This window comes from Oncorhynchus mykiss, chromosome 19 (assembly GCF_057628025.1).
Source record: "Oncorhynchus mykiss isolate SJ-2025 chromosome 19, ASM5762802v1, whole genome shotgun sequence".
Taxonomy (NCBI): Eukaryota; Metazoa; Chordata; class Actinopteri; order Salmoniformes; family Salmonidae; genus Oncorhynchus; species Oncorhynchus mykiss.
The window spans coordinates 63146536-63167392 of NC_143040.1; the positions used below are offsets into that span (position 1 = coordinate 63146536).

At 42.2% G+C, this 20857-nt stretch overlaps 1 long non-coding RNA gene across 1 annotated transcript in view; it reads right to left on the reverse strand.

Annotated features, from left to right (window-relative positions):
• LOC149975260 (uncharacterized) overlaps positions 1-20857 on the reverse strand; it is a 68996-nt gene that overhangs the window by 44415 nt on the left and 3724 nt on the right. Inside the window, exon 2 of the long non-coding RNA XR_016489036.1 lies at positions 7147-7205. This is a non-coding gene — a long non-coding RNA (uncharacterized LOC149975260). The remainder of the gene's footprint in view (positions 1-7146; positions 7206-20857) is intronic.

A 20857-nucleotide genomic window follows, 5' to 3' on the forward strand; every position in this document is an offset into this window, starting at 1 on the left:
TCTCTATCAGTTTTGCACATCGAGAGACTGACATTTTTTCCCATTCCTCCTTGCAAAACAGCTCGAGCTCAGTGAGGTTGGATGGAGAGCATTTGTGAACAGCAGTTTTCAGTTCTTTCCACAGATTCTCGATTGGATTCAGGTCTGGACTTTGACTTGGCCATTCTAACACCTGGATATGTTTATTTTTGAACCATTCCATTGTAGATTTTGCTTTATGTTTTGGATCATTGTCTTGTTGGAAGACAAATCTCCGTCCCAGTCTCAGGTCTTTTGCAGACTCCATCAGGTTTTCTTCCAGAATGGTCCTGTATTTGGCTCAATCCATCTTCCCATCAATTTTAACCATCTTCCCTGTCCCTGCTGAAGAAAAGCAGGCCCAAACCATGATGCTGCCACCACCATGTTTGACAGTGGGGATGGTGTGTTCAGCTGTGTTGCTTTTACGCCAAACATAACGTTTTGCATTGTTGCCAAAAAGTTCAATTTTGGTTTCATCTGACCAGAGCACCTTCTTCCACATGTTTGGTGTGTCTCCCAGGTGGCTTGTGGCAAACTTTAAACAACACTTTTTATGGATATATTTAAGAAATGGCTTTCTTCTTGCCACTCTTCCATAAAGGTCAGATTTGTGCAATATACGACTGATTGTTGTCCTATGGACAGAGTCTCCCACCTCAGCTGTAGATCTCTGCAGTTCCTCCAGAGTAATCATGGGCCTCTTGGCTGCATCTCTGATCAGTCTTCTCCTTGTATGAGCTGAAAGTTTAGAGGGACGGCCAGGTCTTGGTAGATTTGCAGTGGTCTGATACTCTTTCCATTTCAATATTATCGCTTGCACAGTGCTCCTTGGGATGTTTAAAGCTTGTGAAATCTTTTTGTATCCAAATCCGGCTTTAAACTTCTTCACAACAGTATCTCGGACCTGCCTGGTGTGTTCCTTGTTCCTCATGATGCTCTCTGCGCTTTTAACGGACCTCTGAGACTATCACAGTGCAGGTGCATTTATACGGAGACTTGATTACACACAGGTGGATTGTATTTATCATCATTAGTCATTTAGGTCAACATTGGATCATTCAGAGATCCTCACTGAACTTCTGGAGAGAGTTTGCTGCACTGAAAGTAAAGGGGCTGAATAATTTTGCACGCCCAATTTTTCAGTTTTTGATTTGTTAAAAAAGTTTGAAATATCCAATAAATGTCGTTCCACTTCATGATTGTGTCCCACTTGTTGTTGATTCTTCATGAAAAAATACAGTTTTATATCTTTATGTTTGAAGCCTGAAATGTGGCAAAAGGTCGCAAAGTTCAAGGGGGCCGAATACTTTCGGAAGGCACTGTACTACCCACCACTGCGACCTGTATGCTCTCGTTGGCTGGCCCTTGCTTCATATTCGTCGCCAAACCCACCTTCTCCAGGTAATCTATAAGTCTCTGCTAGGTAAAGCCCCACCTTACCTCAGCTCACAGGTCACCATAGCAGCACCCACCCGTAGCACACGCTCCAGCAGGTATATTTCACTGGTCACCCCCAAAGCCAATTCCTCCTTTGGCCGCCTTTCCTTCCAGTTCTCTGCTGCCAATGACTTGAACGAATTGCAAAAATCACTGAAGCTGGAGGCTCATATCTCCTTCACTAACTTTAAACATCAGCTGCCAGATAAGTTTACAGATCATTGCACTTAGCCCACCTGTAAATAGCCCATCCAACTACCTCATCCCCATATTGTTATTCTTTATTTTTGCTCCTTTGCACCCCAGTATCTCTACTTGCACATTCATCTTCTGCACATCTATCACTCCAGTGTTTAATTGCTAAATTGTAATTACTTTGCCACTATGGCCTATTTATTGCCTTACCTCCCTAATCTTACTTCATTTGCACACACTGTATATAGACGTTTCTATTGTGTTATTGACTGTACGTTTGTTTATTCCATGTGTAACTCTGTGTTATTGTTTGTGTCTCACTGCTTTGCTTTATCTTGGCCAGGTCACAGTTGTAAATGAGAACTTGTTCTCATCTGGCCTACCTGGTTAAATAAAGGTGAAATAAAACAATAAAACAATAAAAATATTGATTCCATACTTATCATACACATCCATCCAACAAACACACAGTCAGGTGTCAGTCAGCATTGTGACAGGCTGTCAAAGTGTCAAGACATCTCCAACATGCCATCAACACATATGAGTGAGTGACCACACTAACCACTGGCTATGTGATAAAAGACTTAGATCGTGATTCACTACTGATATACTCTAAGCATACTGTAGCATGACAGTTCCTCCTGGTGCCTCCAAAGACAGTCTATTATCCTCTGCTGTCTGTGTAGCTAGGCCCTTTAAATAGTTCCCCCCTATCTGGAGAGGAAGTGTCAGCAGGAAGTGTGTGTGTGAGTGCGTGTGTGTGTGTGTGTGTGTGTGTGTGTGTGTGTGTGTGTGTGTGTGTGTGTGTGTGTGTGTGTGTGTGTGTGTGTGTGTGCGTGTCTGCTGGTAGTGGAGAAGTGGAGAGGGTGGAGGTTTACAGGAGGTGTGGGGGGAGGGGCGACAGGGGACTTGATAGGGTGCCAAATGCCGCAGGATCCAGCAGAGCACATCAGGGCAGGAAAAGCCAAGGCACCGGGAGACAGACAGAAACAACACAAACATCTGAGAGAAGCAAACACCCAGGGCATGTGTGACATCCAATCCATCTATCAAATAGAACCCAAAAGGTGGACGTCAATAATATTCAAAACATGAGAGGGGAGCCAATAAAACCAACCCGAAATGATTTAACTTCACTTTTGAGGAAAGGGATCTGTGAATTTGTAGAAGAAAAAAAAATCCTCAAACAAGACCCTTCTTTCTCGTCAAGTGAAAGGCACATCCAGGTGAGATTCTCCTCAATCTAGAAAACAAACACCCACTGTGTTGTTGTCTGGGGGTGGGTTGTTCTCACACACACACACACACACACACACACACACCGGTGTTGTGTAAGATGAGAGATTGCTCCAAAGGGTGTCTTAAAGAGGTAATAAAAAGGTGACCTTCCCTAAATGAAAGCTCTCTCTGATTTGTGGAGCGGCCGTGTTTGGGGCGAGAGAGTAGGTGGTCTGTCAGCAGGGCCATGCTCCTCTCTGTGCGGCCCCCAAATGTACATATTTTTAATGGTCAGTGTCCTCTGGCCATTGTAAATCAGGTTAAATCAAGCCAGGTTATAACCTTTTGGGAACCACCATGGTTAATGCTGGGGACTGGACAATGGTCGTCCCTGCCTTTTTGAGATGTTGAGGACCAAGAAAATGGCTTCTTACGAAAACAACAGCATATTCCATGAATTTCCTAAGGAAGGTATGCTTGGTTAGCTTGATATGATATAACTTAATTAATCATTTATTTCAATGGATGTGAATGACAGTCAATGGCACATAAAAGTCAGAAAAACACATCCTTGATGGCTTGTATCAGATTGTAAGCGATAAATATCTATCCATTGACACAATTAAGCCACATCAAATATGATAGAAAACATCCCTGATACCTTCTCTATTCCATTTCCAAGTGCATGAGAAATACTGCTAAGAATTAGTTTGCATTTCTGATATATGATGCAATGTTCATCCACAGACACACACCACATTACTTCTGGGCACAAATTAATCAAATCAAATTGTATTTGTCGTATGCGCCGAATACAACAGGTAGACCTTACGGTGAAATGCTTACGTACAAGCCCTTAACCAATGATGCAGTTTTAAGAAAAATAAGGGCCTTGCCGGGTGTCTGAAGTAAATCTTTCACGTCCAACTCATTAAAGAAAAAGTTATCGCTATCCTAATATCTAGAAGCTCTTTTCGGTCATAAGAGACTGTGGCAGAAACATTATATGCAAAATAAGTTACAAATAACGTGAAAAAACACACACAATAGCACAATTGGTTAGGGGAAGATAAAACGGCAGCCATCTCTTCCGGCGCAATTATGAGCAATCAGAGATAGGAGAAACACCTGGCAAGACCCGGCGCTCCACTCTGTTCTCTTTGAGTAGAAGGCCAATGGCCCAGCAGGAGAATAATGGGCCCTGGTCAAAAGTAGTGCACTATAAAGGGAACAGGGTGCCATTTGGGATGCAAGCTAAGCCTCTGTCGTCATGGAGATAATGTAGATCCAGGCCGATTATCCTCATCTGATTGCCTAGAGAGCAGCTGAATGGGATTCCTCCAGTAATGAGTCCCATTTGACCAGACACTACAGAAGCCTGCATGTCAGTCACTTCCTGTCTTCTCATGCAGTAAGTGTCCTACATACATTATTCATGGGTTGCGAGTTCTGTCACAATATTGTTCTGAATGTTCGTTTCGGACTGATGCCCGACTGAGCATTCTACTCAATGTATCGTCAATCAGCGCTGATAAAGATTTCATCAAAGGTGCATAACAGTGGCTCGGATATACAATGACATTTAAAAGGAGGCAAATAATTAGTAGGAAAACCTTTTGCCCTCATTTTGATGTCGCCAGATTGACTTTAGATGCTATATAACGTTAGCTAGCTAACTAAGATTTAGGGGAGGCCAACGGATTTTAGATAGCTAATATTAGCATTGCTAGCTATTTCTGACTGACTTTTCTAGGTATTGACAAGATTGCCATCTGTTTTTCAAATTTGATAACATTATAATGCTGGCAAAGTAGTTTCCTACTAATTTTTTGACTACTTTAGCAATGTCGTCGTATTTCCAGGCACTTTTGTGTAATTTAGAAGAAATAGTAGTTAGCCTCCGTCCTGAATGACTGGGCTTATTACCACTTTAGGGCACCACTTTGGCACAGCATGTAGAGGACTATATAGACAACCAGCACAGTCATTGGCTGATTGTTCCTACAGATCATGTGGATTTTACTCAGTGTAATCTATCAGTCTTAAACAGTGTGTAGGCCTAATTCTCAAATAAGAATCATGGTCATTTCTCGTGCCATAAAGTCAAGACAGCTCACTTTTCACTCAGTGCCATGTGTGTAACACTGTAGCTGATTAATGAAATATGCCAAGTGGGCATTTCTGACCTGTCAAAGGATAATTCACATTCTTCATTGCTTCATCAATGATGGGGCTATTTTAGCTTTAACTTTGAACAGGAGAAACATAGGTTTGACCTCATGCAACACTATGAGACATTTCTTCTGTCCAGCTGCGTGATTCTCCATGATTCTCCATATAGATTAAGATATTGATAAGGGGGCTAAGGCAAAATGGTGTAGTATGGAATAACACACCACTTACACATAAATGTACACTAAATCACCAAACGGCAAGTGTTGCATTACTAGGTATGGACGACAGCTCGGCAAAGGTTAGTACTTGCACATTCACACAGTGTTTAATCAATGGATTAAACTGTCCATCCATTCAAGTATTGATGCCCACTTATCAAGTATCTTGCCCACTGCAAGAAGGCATGCCATACTAATGACTTCCCACTAGATAAAATAGCCACAAAGTCTGTGAAGAGCATGAGGCGTGGCTAACGTTAGCCAGCATGAGCTAGCTACCGAGCTAGCCTACGAACTCAGTAGCACAGATTAGATAGTCCATATGACGTTGAGAAATAGTGCATTGTGGGTCATTTTGAAGATATCTGGAAATAAGTTAGTGAATATGTAATAACTCAAGAACATACTTATAGGTAACCAGATTGTGACTACAACTAAGTTACTAAGTCTTTGACAACACTGTGTTGTTACATTGGTAAGTAAAAACTCATGTTTTCTACACTTTAATGTCCCATACACCTAGTCTCAGCACACTAAGAATGGTATAAGATAAATATAATTTCCCTAAGCTACTTAGATGGTGATGACACTTGGCCCGTATAGTATAACCATGGACAGCTAAGCTTTATTTGACCTGTGTGACAACAATTCAGTGCCTTGGAGATTAACATAAAACTGATCTATGAGATTTGGGAATAGACAGTTAATACTATAGAAGATAATTTCTCTCACTCTAGAGTTGTGATATTAATATTTTCCTCATACAATACTTAACTAAAACATTACTATGTAAAGCACTTTCGGTGTCTAGAAAAGCGCTATATAAGTCAAATCAATTATAGTAATTATTAAAAGCAATTTTTCATAAGTCATTCATCATAATTTCAAGGTGCTGCTTTCCAGCATGAACAAAAATATGATCCTGCCATTCAACAGGAAGCACGATATAATAATGATCCACAGCTGGTAAAGTCATAAAATATGATATACATGGTGTCTGATAAGAAACACTACCTAATAACATACAATTGAGAAACAGGGACAGACTGTAAAAGCTCAATTCCCCAAAAAAGCGGTATCTAACCAAAATCACTTTTACAGGGCCCAGGCGTTTGTAGATCAGGGGCGTGTACATCAAGCTTCTCAGAGTAGGAGTGCTGCTCTAGGATCAATTTCACATCTTAGATTAACAATGAATAAGATGACATAAACAGGGAGGAACCTGATCCTAGATCAGTACTCCTACTCTGAGATACTGTACGTGATACTGGCAGTGGTGGAAAAAGTACCCAATTGTCATACTTAAGTAAAAGTAAAGATACCGTAATAGAAAATGACTCAAGTAAAAGTGAATGTCACCCAGTAAAATACTACTTAAGTAAAAGTCTAAAAGTATTTGGTTTTAAATATACTTAACTTTCAAAAGTAAATGGAATTGCTCAAAATGTAATGTACTTAATTAAGTATCAAAAGTAAAAGTATAAATAATTTCAAATTCCTTATATTAAGCAAACAAGACGGAACAATTTTCATCTTTATTGACGGATAGCCATGGGCACCCTCTATCACGTTCTGACCTTAGTTCTTTTGTTATGTCTTTGTTTTAGTATGGTCAGGGCGTGAGTTGGGTGGGTTGACTATGTTAGTTTTTCTATGATTTGCTATTTCTGTGTTTGGCCTTGTATGGTTCTCAATCAGAGGCAGCGGTCAATCGTTGTCCCTGATTGAGAACCATATTTAGGTATTCTGTTTTCTATTGTGTTTCGTGGGTGATTGTTTTCTGTTTTCTGCTGTGTGTCTGCACCAGCCAGAACTGTTTTCGGTTGTCGGTTTATTGTTTTTGTTCAGTGTTCGTTCTTTATTAAAAGATATGGACACATACCACGCTGCACCTTGGTCCTCTTCTTCTTCCACCGATGACGACCGTTACACCCTCCAACACTACAAACAAAGAATTTGTGTTTAGTTAGTTCGCCAGATCAGTAGGTAGGGATGACCAGGGATGTTCTCTTGATAAGTGTGTGACTTGGACCATTTTCCAGTCAAAACGTAATGAGTACTTTTGGGTGTCAGGGAAAATGTATGGAGTAAAAAGTACATTATGTTCTTCAGGAATGTAGTGAAGTAAATGTTGTCAAAAAATATATATATAATAGTAAAGTAAAGTACAGATACGGCAAAAACTACTTCAGTAGTACTTTAATGTTACGGTGCGTGAATGAGGACCCAAAAGCGAATTAACGTAAACAGAACTTCTTTAATAACAAAACATAGGTAGGCTCAGATGGACCGGCAGATTCCGACAGGACAGGACAAGGTTGCAGCAAACATGACGATAGTCTGGTTCAGGCATGAAAAACACAAACAAGAATCCGACAAAGACAGGAACAAAAACAGAGAGAGATATAGAGGACTAAGAGGGAAAAAGGGAACAGGTGGGAAAAGGGGTAACGAGGTAGTTAGGAGGAGACAAGGAACAGCTGGGGGAAAGAGGGGGAGAAAAGGTAACCTAATAACGACCAGCAGAGGGAGACAGGGTGAAGGGAAAGGACAGAAACAAGACACAACATGACAATACATGACAGTACCCCCCCACTCACCGAGCGCCTCCTGGCGCACTCGAGGAGGAAACCTGGCGGCAACGGAGGAAATCATCGATCAGCGCACGGTCCAGCACGTCCCGAGAGGGAACCCAACTCCTCTCCTCAGGACCGTACCCCTCCCAATCTACTAGGTACTGATGACCACGGCCCCGAGGACGCATGTCCAAAATCCTACGGACCCTGTAGATGGGTGCGCCCTCGACAAGGATGGGGGGGGGGGGGAGACGAGCGGGGGCGCGAAGAACGGGCTTGACACAGGAGACATGGAAGACCGGGTGGACGCGACGAAGATATCGCGGAAGAAGGAGTCGCACTGCGACAGGATTAATGATCCGAGAAATACGGAACGGACCAATGAACCGCGGGGTCAACTTGCGAGAAGCGGTCTTAAGGGGAAGGTTCTGAGTGGAGAGCCAAACTCTCTGACCGCGACAATATCTAGGACTCTTAGTTCTACGCTTATTAGCAGCTCTCACAGTCTGCGCCCTATAACGGCAAAGTGCAGACCTGACCCTCTTCCAGGTGCGCTCGCAACGTTGGACAAAAGCCTGAGCGGAGGGGATCCGAAGTCGCTGGGTCCATTCTTGGTCGGATTCTTCTGTTACGGTGCGTGAATGAGGACCCAAAAGCGAATTAACGTAAACAGAACTTCTTTAATAACAAAACATAGGTAGGCTCAGATGGACCGGCAGATTCCGACAGGACAGGACAAGGTTGCAGCAAACATGACGATAGTCTGGTTCAGGCATGAAAAACACAAACAAGAATCCGACAAAGACAGGAACAAAAACAGAGAGAGATATAGAGGACTAATCAGAGGGAAAAAGGGAACAGGTGGGAAAAGGGGTGACGAGGTAGTTAGGAGGAGACAAGGAACAGCTGGGGGAAAGAGGGGGAGAAAAGGTAACCTAATAACGACCAGCAGAGGGAGACAGGGTGAAGGGAAAGGACATAAACAAGACACAACATGACAATACATGACATTTAATGTATTTTTACTTAAGTACTTTCCACCACTGGTCCCTGGACATGTGTAAACAATATAATCAATTGTTTGATTGTTATGCTATCCAAATTATCCCTCTACACTATTAGAAAAAAGCATTCCAAAAGAGTTCTTCGGAAGCCCCCATTGGAGAACCCTTTTTGGTTCCATTTAGAACCCTTTTGGGTTCCATGTAGAGCCCTTTGTGGAAAGGGTCCTACATGGAACCCAAAAGGGTTCTACCTGGAACCAAATAGGTTCTACCTAGAACCAAAAAGGGTTCTATAAAGGGATATTTTATGGGGACAGACGAAGAACCGATTTACACTCTAGATCGCTTATTATTTTTCTAATAGCGTACTACAGCTTAGCATAATCAGTTGTCATAGCATAAACACCCACCACCGTTATGAATAGCATAATAATAGGACTGTGAAAGCTGATTGATATAGATGACAGGTAGCTAGGAGGATAGGCAGCATCAACCAACCCCATGCAAAAAAGTTATTTCATATCTGTCCACTGACACCACAAGCAACCTGTGTGTTGTAATCAATGGTCATCCCATGATGCCCTCATAAATCATGGTTTGTTGATCACTTGTCAGGAGGCAGGGGCCTTCTGGTAGCTTAATTGTTCCAGCATACACTGTTGCTGAAAAGTAGACATGGGTCCTTCTCACCTAGGATTTATTTCAGCAGCGGTGGCAGAGGTAGCTGGGGAGGGGAGGTCTTCTTGGGGTCCTCTTGGGGCATTCTTATATACATTAAGAATATAAAATTATGATTTTAAAAGAGCAGTGCGCCACTGCTAAATTGATATAGGGGAAAGACTGGTCATACTACTGAAAATAAGTCATGAACGTGGTCTGATTTGGACTGAGGTAGTAGTGGGTGGGTGTTGAGCAGCTGGGGTCTAGGGTCACTGGAGTAAGGCTTGTGGTAAACAATATCATATACCCATGTGCTATTAAAATGCAAAAGAGGATGCTTCCTGATTGAAAAGTGTCAAAGATAATGGCATTTGCTAATGTGATCAGTCTATATGATCTATATGGTACAGTTGAATCGGAAGTTTACATACACCTTAGCCAAATACATTCTAACTCAGTTTTTCACAATTCCTGACATTTAATCCTGGTAAAAATCCCCTGTCTTAGGTCAGTTAGGATCACCACTTTATTTTAAGAATGTGAAATGTCAGAATTTTAGTAGAGAGATTGATTTCAGCTTTTAGTTCTTTCATCACATTCCCTGTGGGTCAGAAGTTTACAAACACTCAATTAGTATTTGTTTGCATTGCCTTTAAATTGTTTAACTTGCGTCAAACGTTTTGGGTAGCCTTCCACAAGCTTCCCACAATAATTTGGGTGAATTTTGGCCATTTCCTCCTGACAGAGCTGGTGTAACTGTATCAGGTTTGTAGGCCTCCTTGCTCGCACATGCTTTTTCAGTTTTGCCCACAAATTTTCTATAGGATTGAGTTCAGGGCTTTGTGATGGCCACTCCAATAGCTTGACTTTGTTGTCCTTAAGCCATGAAGCCACAACTTTGGAAGTATGCTTGGGGTCATTGTCCATTTGGAAGACCCATTTGCGACCAAGCTTTAATTTCCTTACTGATGTCTTGAGGTGTTTGTTCAACATGTCCACATCATTTTCCCTCTTCATGATGCCAACTATTTTGTGAAGAGCACCAGTCCCTCCTGCAGCAAAGCACCACCACAACATGATGCTGTCACCCCTGTGCTTCACGGTTGGGATGGTGTTCTTCGGCTTGCAAGCCTACCCCTTTTTCCTCCAAACATAATGACGGTCTTTATGGCCAAACAGTTCTGGTTTTGTTTCATCAGTCCAGAGGACATTTCTCCAAAAAGTAATATCTTTGTCCCCATGTGCAGTTGTAAACCATAGTCTGGCTTTTTTATGGTTGTTTTGGAGCAATGGCTTCTTCCTTGCTGAGTGGCCTTTCAGGTTATATCGATATAGGACTCTTTTTTACTGTGGATTTCGATACTTCTGTACCTGTCTCCTCCAGCATCTTCACAAGGTCCTTTGCTGTTGTTCTGCGATTGATTTGCACTTTTCGCACCAAAGTACGTTCATGTCTAGGAGACAGAACGTGTCTCCTTCCTGAGCGGTATGATGGCTGGGTTGTCCCATGGTGTTTTATACTTGCGTACTATTGTTTGTACAGATGAACGTGGTACCTTCAGGCATTTGGAAATTGCTCCCAAGGATAAACCAGACTTGTGAAGGTATACAATTTTATTTCTGAGGTCTTGGCTGATTTCTTTTGATTTTCACATGATGTCAAGCAAAGAGGCACTGAGTGTGAAGGTAGGTCTTGAAATACATCCACAGGTACACCTCCAATTGACGCAAATTATGTCAATTAGCCTATCAGAAGCTTCTAAAACCATGACAACATTTTCCAAGCTGTTTAAAGGCACAGTCAACTTAGTTTATGTAAACTTCTGACCCACTGGAATTGTGATACAGTGAATTATAATTGAAATAATATTTCTGTAAACAATTATTGGAAAAATGATTTGTGTCATTCACGAAGTAGATGTCCTAACCGACTTGCCAAAACTATATTTTGTTAACAAGTAATTTGTGGAATTGTTGAAAAACGAGTTTTAATGACTCCAATCTAAGTGTATGTAAACTTCCGACTTCAACTGTGTGTACAGATGCCGTACCTTAATTTGACCAAGTTTCTCACATGCAGGAAAATAATCCTCCAGCAACAGGAAATGTGAATTATTGTGTGGATTATAATTAACGGACAATTTGTGTAGGGGTTTAACATTTTTTTTTAGCTGGGGCAAATCTAGTCTGAGATGTTAAAGTGGAAATTACAAACCTTAGCCACCTTTTTAAACCTTGAATACACTACAAGTTTGTATTTCTGCAACCTCAGGATGATCAAATTAAGATACGGCATATGTATGATCTATATAACTTATAACTCACTAGCGTTCAGTCTTTTATTCAAACAACAACTTCATTACACCTTGAACGTCTTCCCTACCCTACTGTATTGTCACTGCTACTATACAGTACAAGTTAGGGCACAGTGCACCGATGACCAGATCTCATACTGTACTTTGTATTCAGGGCTTTGTGTTGAACAGAGGGTTCCCCATTACCCTTACATTCCTCCCCAAACGAAAAAGTGGTAGGTAATAACCGCCAGGTTTTTTGGAGTGGTGAACTGTACGAGAGGGTATGTAAGGCCAGGAGGAGGGAGGAACTTTGCAAAATGGAGCGTCTCGCTAAGTGCCCGGGGTATAGTATTGGCTTTCAGTGTCATTAACTTTTCAGCAGTAAGCAGGTTTCTGTCGCCACTGACCAAATTGCTTTAAATGCATAGCAATTACATGGTCCAGGCCAGTGCTTAAAGGATGAGGGAAGTATAGTTTATGTAGTATGAACCTTTGTAATGGGATTAATGGTGAGTCACGTTGAAGAAGGAGCTCTCTGTTAGTGGTAGGGGGATTAGTTTCCTAACGATATATTGTATCTAACCAGTTGGCCCACATGTTAATGACTAGATTACCTTTTTCCAATTAACCAATCTGGAAGGGGTATGTTAATAATGCATGGAATCACAGTGGTGGGATCTGCTTTCTTTATATTACATTCTCCCTATTTCCATTTTTCTTCTTCCAAGGGAGCAGTGGCCGAGGCCGAAGGTGAACAAACCTTCTCATTATTAATTTTTTGAGTTCAAATGTGTTACTGGAGTCTTAAACGTAGCTTTAGCATGTTAAAGTCACGCTGAGCTTATCAGGGAGGCCATGCGGGTCCTTGCCTTTGATATATTTGTGGCATAATGTGGTTGGGTTTGAAAATCAATGAGCGGCCCTCGTTTGATCACAGTTGCCTCCCTCCGCCGTCTCGCCATGCACTGAAAATACCCGCCGAGCATCCTGTCACCGAGGTGAGGGACCTGAGGCCACATAACGTGAAGTGGAGACAGTCCACTGGCCTTATGAACAGATTTTAAATGGGCTCTTTCACTTCCTCCTCAAAGATGGGATACTATTCCAATTCCCACTAAGCTTGATGTCAGAAACACAATCCAAAGCCTACAATTTCTAGGTTATATGCTTGCTACAAAATGAAAAACACTCTGCAATATGAGAAGATATATTCTTATCCCTCTGGTAATGTTCTGTGAAACTGTTTTGGAACGTGTTAGATAAAATAGGCCATTCAAAACACTATCTTACAGCGGCGCCCATGTCTTGCCATAGTGTGGGTCTGGGGGGCCTGTGGGAATTTGTAATGGCACAATGTGACAGTATTTTTGTTGTTGGAACCAGCCTCAGCGAGGTGCTCAACCAAGTAAATGAACAACCCGGACCAGCTGGGTCCATGCAGCATGTCCCAACTCCACAGGCCCTAGAACAGCGGTCCCAACCGGCTCGAGACAATCTAAACCACCCCCCCCCCCCCCCCCCCCCCCCCCCTAGATCACCTGCAGGCCTGCAGCTGCCCCTGCCACACTACACTACTACATTTGTGCCAGTGCTCTGTTTACTTTCTGCAGAGTCCTGTCTACTGTCAGTATGACCAGACTGCATGTTATTCTAGTCTAGTCTGTAAAGCTCAAGCAGTGATGGGAACTCGGGGGAGCCAATAAAATCATATCGCAAATGCTGCTAAGAGGAGATGGGAGACGCCGACAGATTTGCTTGTTTGTTTTCCTGTGCATCTTAAAGGTGTAGCTCATGGGCTGAAATGTATATTTGATGAATATTACATTTCTTCCATAATAGATCTAGATTTGCCATACTGCATATGAATTGTTCATTGGCAGCCATGTATTATTTAGTGATACATTTTCTTAAATTGTCCACCAAAACGCAATGTTGGGGATGTATTTGGAACTGAAGGAGGGAGTGGGGAGATCGAGGGATAGAAACAGGAGAGGAAGATGGTCTAGTTGCCACTTATATATTGGCAGTGTTTCATCGTTTCCCCATCGTTTCAAAATAACACCAGAAGTTATACGCGCATCACTAGATGCACAAAGAACATTAGCACATACAAGCAGTTAATGGACTTTTTGGCAACCATTGTCACTTTGATGATGCAATGGTACATCGTTTCCCAAACTTGGTCCTCGGGACCCAAAGGGGTGCACGTTTTGTTTTTTGCCCAAACACTACACAGCTGATTCAAATGATCAAGCTTGATGATGAATTCATTATTTGAATCAGCTGTGTAGTGTTAGGGCAAAAAACTAAACGTGCACCACTTGGTGTCCCGAGGATCGAGTCTGGGAAACCCTGCAATAATAAAAGAGGGTATTACCATAGTGGAAGGCTTTGCCTTAGCTAATAACACAGAGACAGATGGGGAGGCCTTTTTCACTTGTTTAGTGGAAATTGGATTACTTTAACAATAGGACACGTTGGCATAATTGGTGACAAATGACAATCTGCATGTGGCATCACTTGAAATACCATGGCTCACTCAATTAAATTATGCAAACGAATGAAATATTGCTAGCTATTTAGATTTTAGGCCACTCCCTTTTAATTGTACAAATCAACAAGAAATCAGAAGCATACACTAATGAGAAGAATTACACAGGAGCCTTACACAGCGACAGCATACAACGATAACGAGAGAGAGAACGAGAGAGAGAGCGAGAGAGAACGAAAACAAGAGAGAGCGAAAGAGAGAGACAGAGAGACAGAGACAGACAGACCTAGATGGAACATGTTTTTTTTTCAGAAAAATGGGGGGTGCTATCAAAAACATTGTAGAGTTGCATTCATTAAAAACCCAGCCCCTCTAGTAACCCATGCTTCCTGTAAAGTGCCCCGGCGGATTCGGTGTGCTAGTTATTTGCTGAAGCAGCAGAGATGTTTCCAATGAGGCCCCGTGCTGATGCTCACTGTGAAGGGGGTGCCCTAACGGGGTAACACATGAATTTAAGGAGAAAGAAGAGGGACAGATTACAATGTTCACTGTGCAGAGAGGGGTGTCTGTAGAGAGGGGTTGTGTGATGGTGAACACAGAGGGGAAAGGCCAGAGGTGGGACCAAGTCACTATTATTCAAGTCACAAGGAAGTCTCAAGTCACAAGATCATAGTGTCAAGTTGAGTCCCAAGTAGAACCCGTCGAGTCATAAGTCAAGTCCAAGTCATTAATTCTAAGAGCAAGTCAAGTCACAACTTTTTTCAATCAAGTCTCAAGTAAAGTTAATAAAAATGTATACAGGCAATGACTTGTTCAACTACCAATATAAATCTATTTATTGAGGCTACCAGACAGACATTTTTATTATTTTGTCTAAAACACATCTTGATTATGTAATAATACATTTTAACAACAAATTCCATGTCACGTTCTGACCTTAGTTCCTTTGTTATGTCTTTGTTTTAGTTTGGTCAGGGTGTGAGTTGGGGTGGGTGGTCTATGTTCTTTTTTCTATGTTGTGGTTTTGTGTTTGGCCTGGTATGGTTCTCAATCAGAGGCAGGTGTTGTTCGTTGTCTCTGATTGAGAATCATACTTAGGTAGCCTTTTCCCACCTGTGTTTTGTGGGTGATTATTTTTCCGTGTCAGTGTTTGTTCCACATGGGATTGTGTCGGTTTTCATTTATTTCTCTTGTTCCTTTTGTTTTCTGTTTCCAGTGATATTTCATTAAAATATATCATGAACACAAACCACGCTGCGCTTTCGTCCTCCTCTCCTTCCAACGAAGACAACCGTTACAGAATCACCCACCAACCAAGGACCAAGCAGCGTGGTTTCGGGCAGCAGTGATCTCCGGACTCATGGACATGGGAGGTGATTTTGGACGGAAAAGGACCCTGGGCACAGGCTGGGGAATATCGCCACCCCAAGGCAGAGCTGGAGGCAGCTAAAGCTGAGCGGCGGCGATATGATGAGACAGCACGGCAGCGCGACAGGCACGAGAGGCGGGGCACACGGGGAGTGTGGCAGAGTCAGGTTGGAGACCTGAGCCCACTCCTCGTGCTTACCGAAAGAAGTGCAGTACTGGTCAGGCACCGTGTTATGCGGTCAAGTTCACGGTGTCGCCAGTATGCGCTCCCAGCCCGGTGGGCTATAGGCCAGCCCCCCGCAAGTGCCAAGCGAGAATGGGCATCCAGCCAGGGCGTGTTGTGCCAGCCCAGCGTGTTTGGTCTCCAGTACACCGTTTCGGCCCAGGGTATCCTGCGCCGGCGCTGTGTGCTGTGTCTCCAGGGCGCTGGGAGGGTGCAGTGCGTCCTATGCCTGCGCTCTGCCCATGCCAAGCGAATGTGGGTATTGAGCCTAAGGGAGAGGTGCGAGTGGTATACACCAGATCTCCAGTGCTCACCCACAGCCCGGTTTATTTTTCCATGTCAGTGTTTGTTCCACACGGGACTGTGTTGGTTTTAATTTATTTCTCTTGTTCCTTTTGTTTTCTGTGTCCAGTGATATTTCATTAAAATATATCATGAACACAAACCACGCTGCGCTTTGGTCCTCCTCTCCTTCCACCGAAGACAACCGTTACATTCCAAATGCAAGCTTTGTAAGTAAATGATCAATTTCCAGTAATTTTGACATACCAAAAGACCAGCAGACCTATTCTAGTAATTGTTGCTTGATGCCCCATTGCTGGTGAGCTTGCAAAGTAAACGGTTCATATTATTGATCACCAAACAATTTTTGGAGCTGCAAATGAATTTATGGAAATCCTCTCTCCCCAAACTGGTCTCATAGACTAGTAACATAGTAAATTAGTTTGATATGTTACGTTTCGTATGGTTACATAAGACAGAATGTCATCAAGGACTATTTTAAAATTGTAGCTATTTAACAACTTTACAAATAGTTACTACTTTTTTGCCACTTTGCAACTAATTATCATGTTAGCTAACCCTCTCCTAACCCTAAATCTAACATTAACCATTTTACCTAACCCTTCCCTAACCTTAACCTTTTATCCTAACCTTAACAACTAAGCTAGCAAACCTTAGCTAGGTGGCCTGGTTGTTAATGCTAACGTTGGCAGCAGCATATTGTACATTTAGCAAATTCATAACATTTTTTGTACATTTGTAACATATCATACCAATTTTAATTTGTAACATATTAATAAGAAATTGATGATGGACGTCCACAAGTTCATACATACCATACGAAATGTAACATGTCATACTAAATTAAGTGTCTTGGATTTATATAGCGAATAATACAAAATTCTTTGAGACCAGGTTGGGCTGTGTGGAGAGCAGCCTAATCTGAGTGCCACAAAATGACTGACAAAAAGGTTACAAAACCTGACCGGATAATTTCAAGTCATCACTCTTAAGTCAAAGTCGAGTCCCCAGTCTTGAGGCTCCAAGTCCAAGTCAAGTCTCAAGTTATTTTATTTTCTGTCGAGTCTCAAGTCATTAAATTTGTGACTGGTGTCAGACTCTAGTCCAAGTCATGTAACTCGAGTCCACACCTCTGGAAGGGGGCACCAGGGACCATAGCACAGTATTAGATTGCAAATTAATATGAATGGCCAACTGGCTGGTGGTGCTACAGGTTTGGGGCAAAAACTGCTTAACATTTAGCTTTTTGTTCCAGTCTGCATGGCTTAAGTCTGATTGAGAGGAAAGAGCGAGGGGTCCTAGATGTTTTTAGTCATTATCAATAGTTAGAGATCTGAATCAGGGAACTCAGGGGTGAAAGTAGTGGAATACCATGAGAGGGGAATTTCAACACAGGCCTACAAACGCAAGCCTGGCTGTGGGAGCTGTGATCATGCAACACCATTGCTGAAGAAACAGAATTGTGAAGAAGCACTTAAACATTTACTCAGGAATCTAACTGAAGCTAGGTATTCTGTCAAAGCTCTAGTCTGTTACTTTAGCTGAGTAATACAAGTCCTTCGCTCCTCACGCTTCATATTCTCTTCTCACCCAAAAGCAGGGCATGTGGTCTTAAATCCATACATCTGGCAACTTTCCCTCAGCAAGCAGATCAACGCATCCAAGACTAGTGTGCTCTAAAAGACTAATATTCCACTCAATTTTATGAGAGACAGTATTATCTGTGGATTTAATTTGGTCGAGTTTTATGTATATTTTTAGTTCAAGCATTAACAGTAAACATACTGCTGAAATACCTAAAGCAATACATGGCCTACCAAAATGTATCTCAATAAAATTGTAATCTGGATTAAAATATAACATTATATCTGAGTTATATACCGTATATAACATCATCAATCCGATATTGGACGAATGATGGAGATAAATGTATACACAGCATTGTGTTAGAAAGAGCAAAAGGCTATGGGGGGTATCAGTAAAGCTGTAAAAATAAACATAGAGCACAGTGTTACAATTATTTCCAAACAAGGTTCCACAAACCCCAAACTGACCACAATCAAACCAACCAGCTTGTGACTAGATTACATAGTAAACATGGAGGTTAATCAGTATGTAGTGAACACTAATGACTCCAATGCTTCTTGTTATGGGGAATTAAAAAACGTTCTTTTCACACAGTGCAGCTAACTTCAACATAGCAGAGTCCCAAATTCTATGTGAAGGGACATGATGTGTGTGACTTGATTCAATCTAACTGAGAGAAGAAGAAGAAGAAGAAGAAGTTATAGTTACTACAGTGAGCTCATGTCATATCAATGGATAATTAAAATGACTGATGAATGACCTCCACGAAAATGAACGTAACCTTTACCAATGAGATTTTACCACCTGTCAAAGTGGATTCTTACAGCTGTGATTGAACTGCTATTGGTGTGCGCTGTATGAGAAACAGCATATTTCCTTCCTGCTACTTATTTATAACAATCAGTTATTTAAACACAACACCTCTGAACAAGAGAGGACACAGACATCATGTAATGAATAATGTGTATTCACAAATTAATCCGCTGGCATACAGAATCCAACCCAAATTCCCCCCAAATTAACTTGAACGTATAGGCCCAGTCTCTGATTCAAAGTCCAAAAATGCCAGCAAGAAACAGAAAAAATCACACCACAAGTAATGAAATAATGAATAGTCATCTCTGTAGCAATCTAAAGGAAAGTAGTCCACAGAAGAAAAGCCCAAAATATAAACAGGCCTCAGAAATAGCCTTCTAAACTTCAGTCCTAGAAGCAACAGTCAACAGAGGAAAATTATCTGGACTAGTTATACAATATCCCTTATTAACGCAAGTCTTTGAGAATGTTCTCTTGTGGAGTGACAAACCTTGAAACAGTTTCCTATTGGTGTGACTAGGGAGTGACCAGGTAGTTCAGCCTATACACATCTCAAGGCACCATGGAATCATGTGTGTGACATTTTCAACAACCTGTCTGTGATGCAAGCAGAATAAAATGCAGTGTTGGTGGGGGGGGGCACTTGGGCCTTAGCCTCCTCTCTAAATGTGAAGAGATGGTAAATATCCCTGCAACAGATGGGGCTCATGATTTTGCTTTCCTTGCCCTTCCCTCCATCTCTCTCCCTCTGGCCCCCTCTCTCTCCCTGCCTCCCTCCTCTCTTTCTCCCTCCCTCGCTCAAAATCATGAACTACCTGAAACAATAGAGATCAGTAGCCATTGTTGTTGTTGTTGTGTCATTACAGTGAACTGGCTAGGCTGCGGGAAGGGAGATCGGGGTGCCTTATGAGGATCAGGCGACGAGTGGCTAATCGTTTTATTGGCATTCGCACTGAGCTAAAGGGTAGAACTGCTGCTTTCAAGGAGCGGGACTCTAACCCGGAAGCCTATAAGAAATCCCGCTATGCCCTCCAACGAACCATCAAACAGGCAAAGCGTCAATACAGGCCTAAGATTGAATCGTACTACACCGATTCCGACGCTCGTCGAATGTGGCAGGGCTTGCAAACTATTACAGACTACAAAGGGAAGCACAGCCGAGAGTATGGTGAGCCTACCTACAGTATTATAATGTAGAGACGCCTGGAGGGGTGTCATCCTCATTAAGGCAGCAGATTTGAAGGAGGCATAAATCCTATCCACTCGTCAATTCTACCGACACCAAACATGTTTATCTGTAGGCAAACAGCGCTGTGTTGTTCTGAGACTTTTAGCTGTGGAGGCAATGCTAGCTATTCCCACAGCCATGTTGTATTAGAGGTTCCCCACTGAGAGAAGGGGACATGTGAAGCCACAGCACAACAGGGGTCCTGCTGGGTCTCTCTGAGCTAGCCTGCCAGCGAGGTGACGTAATGCGCTTTGCTGCTACAGCATCGTGGACAGCATAAAGGAGAGGAGAAGAGACTCTGAGATCTGTGCAAATCATAAAATATACCTCATTATTACCGGATTCGACAGCAACAGAGTATGACAAAGATCAGCCACCTAGGCTTTGACTGAGCCTCGGGGCCGAGACAGCTGTGACATTTTTCAAATGTCCGCTTTAAGTAACTTGGCAAATCGGAAAATCACCCATCAGCCCCTCAGTTCTTTTGCAGAGGCCTTTGTAGAGGTGTCACATACAGCGTTTGGCCATGACATCCCGGGTTATATGAATGATTTAAGCGCTCAAGGGATTGGAAATTACTTTATTTAGTCACCACCTTTTCCCTCTGCCTGGATTTTGCTTTGGATGGTATCTCATTCAATGTCTCCTGAGCATTCAACCCTAGTAAAAAAAATCCTATAGAATTCTAATAAAAGAATCCTAAGATTCCAAAATAAAATCCGATCAGATTTTGGAACCTATGCTATAGGATTGAATCGAATATGAGTCCAATAGGACTGGTTCCAAAATCTGATTCTATTAGAATTTTTTTAAATTGGAATCCTATGGGATTTTATTTACTAGGGTAGCACTCATGTTAGTAAAACCTTTTTTTCAATGAGATTAGAGGGGACTGGACAGACGGAAATGTATAGAAAGTGGTTAAGGTCACAGGTAGTCAGCCAAGCCGGGGCTCGAACCCCTGCCTCTGAAGGGACATATGTGGTCCCAAAGTGGGAGCTTAGACTCCAGCACACTGATTTAATTTTTCTATTAGATTC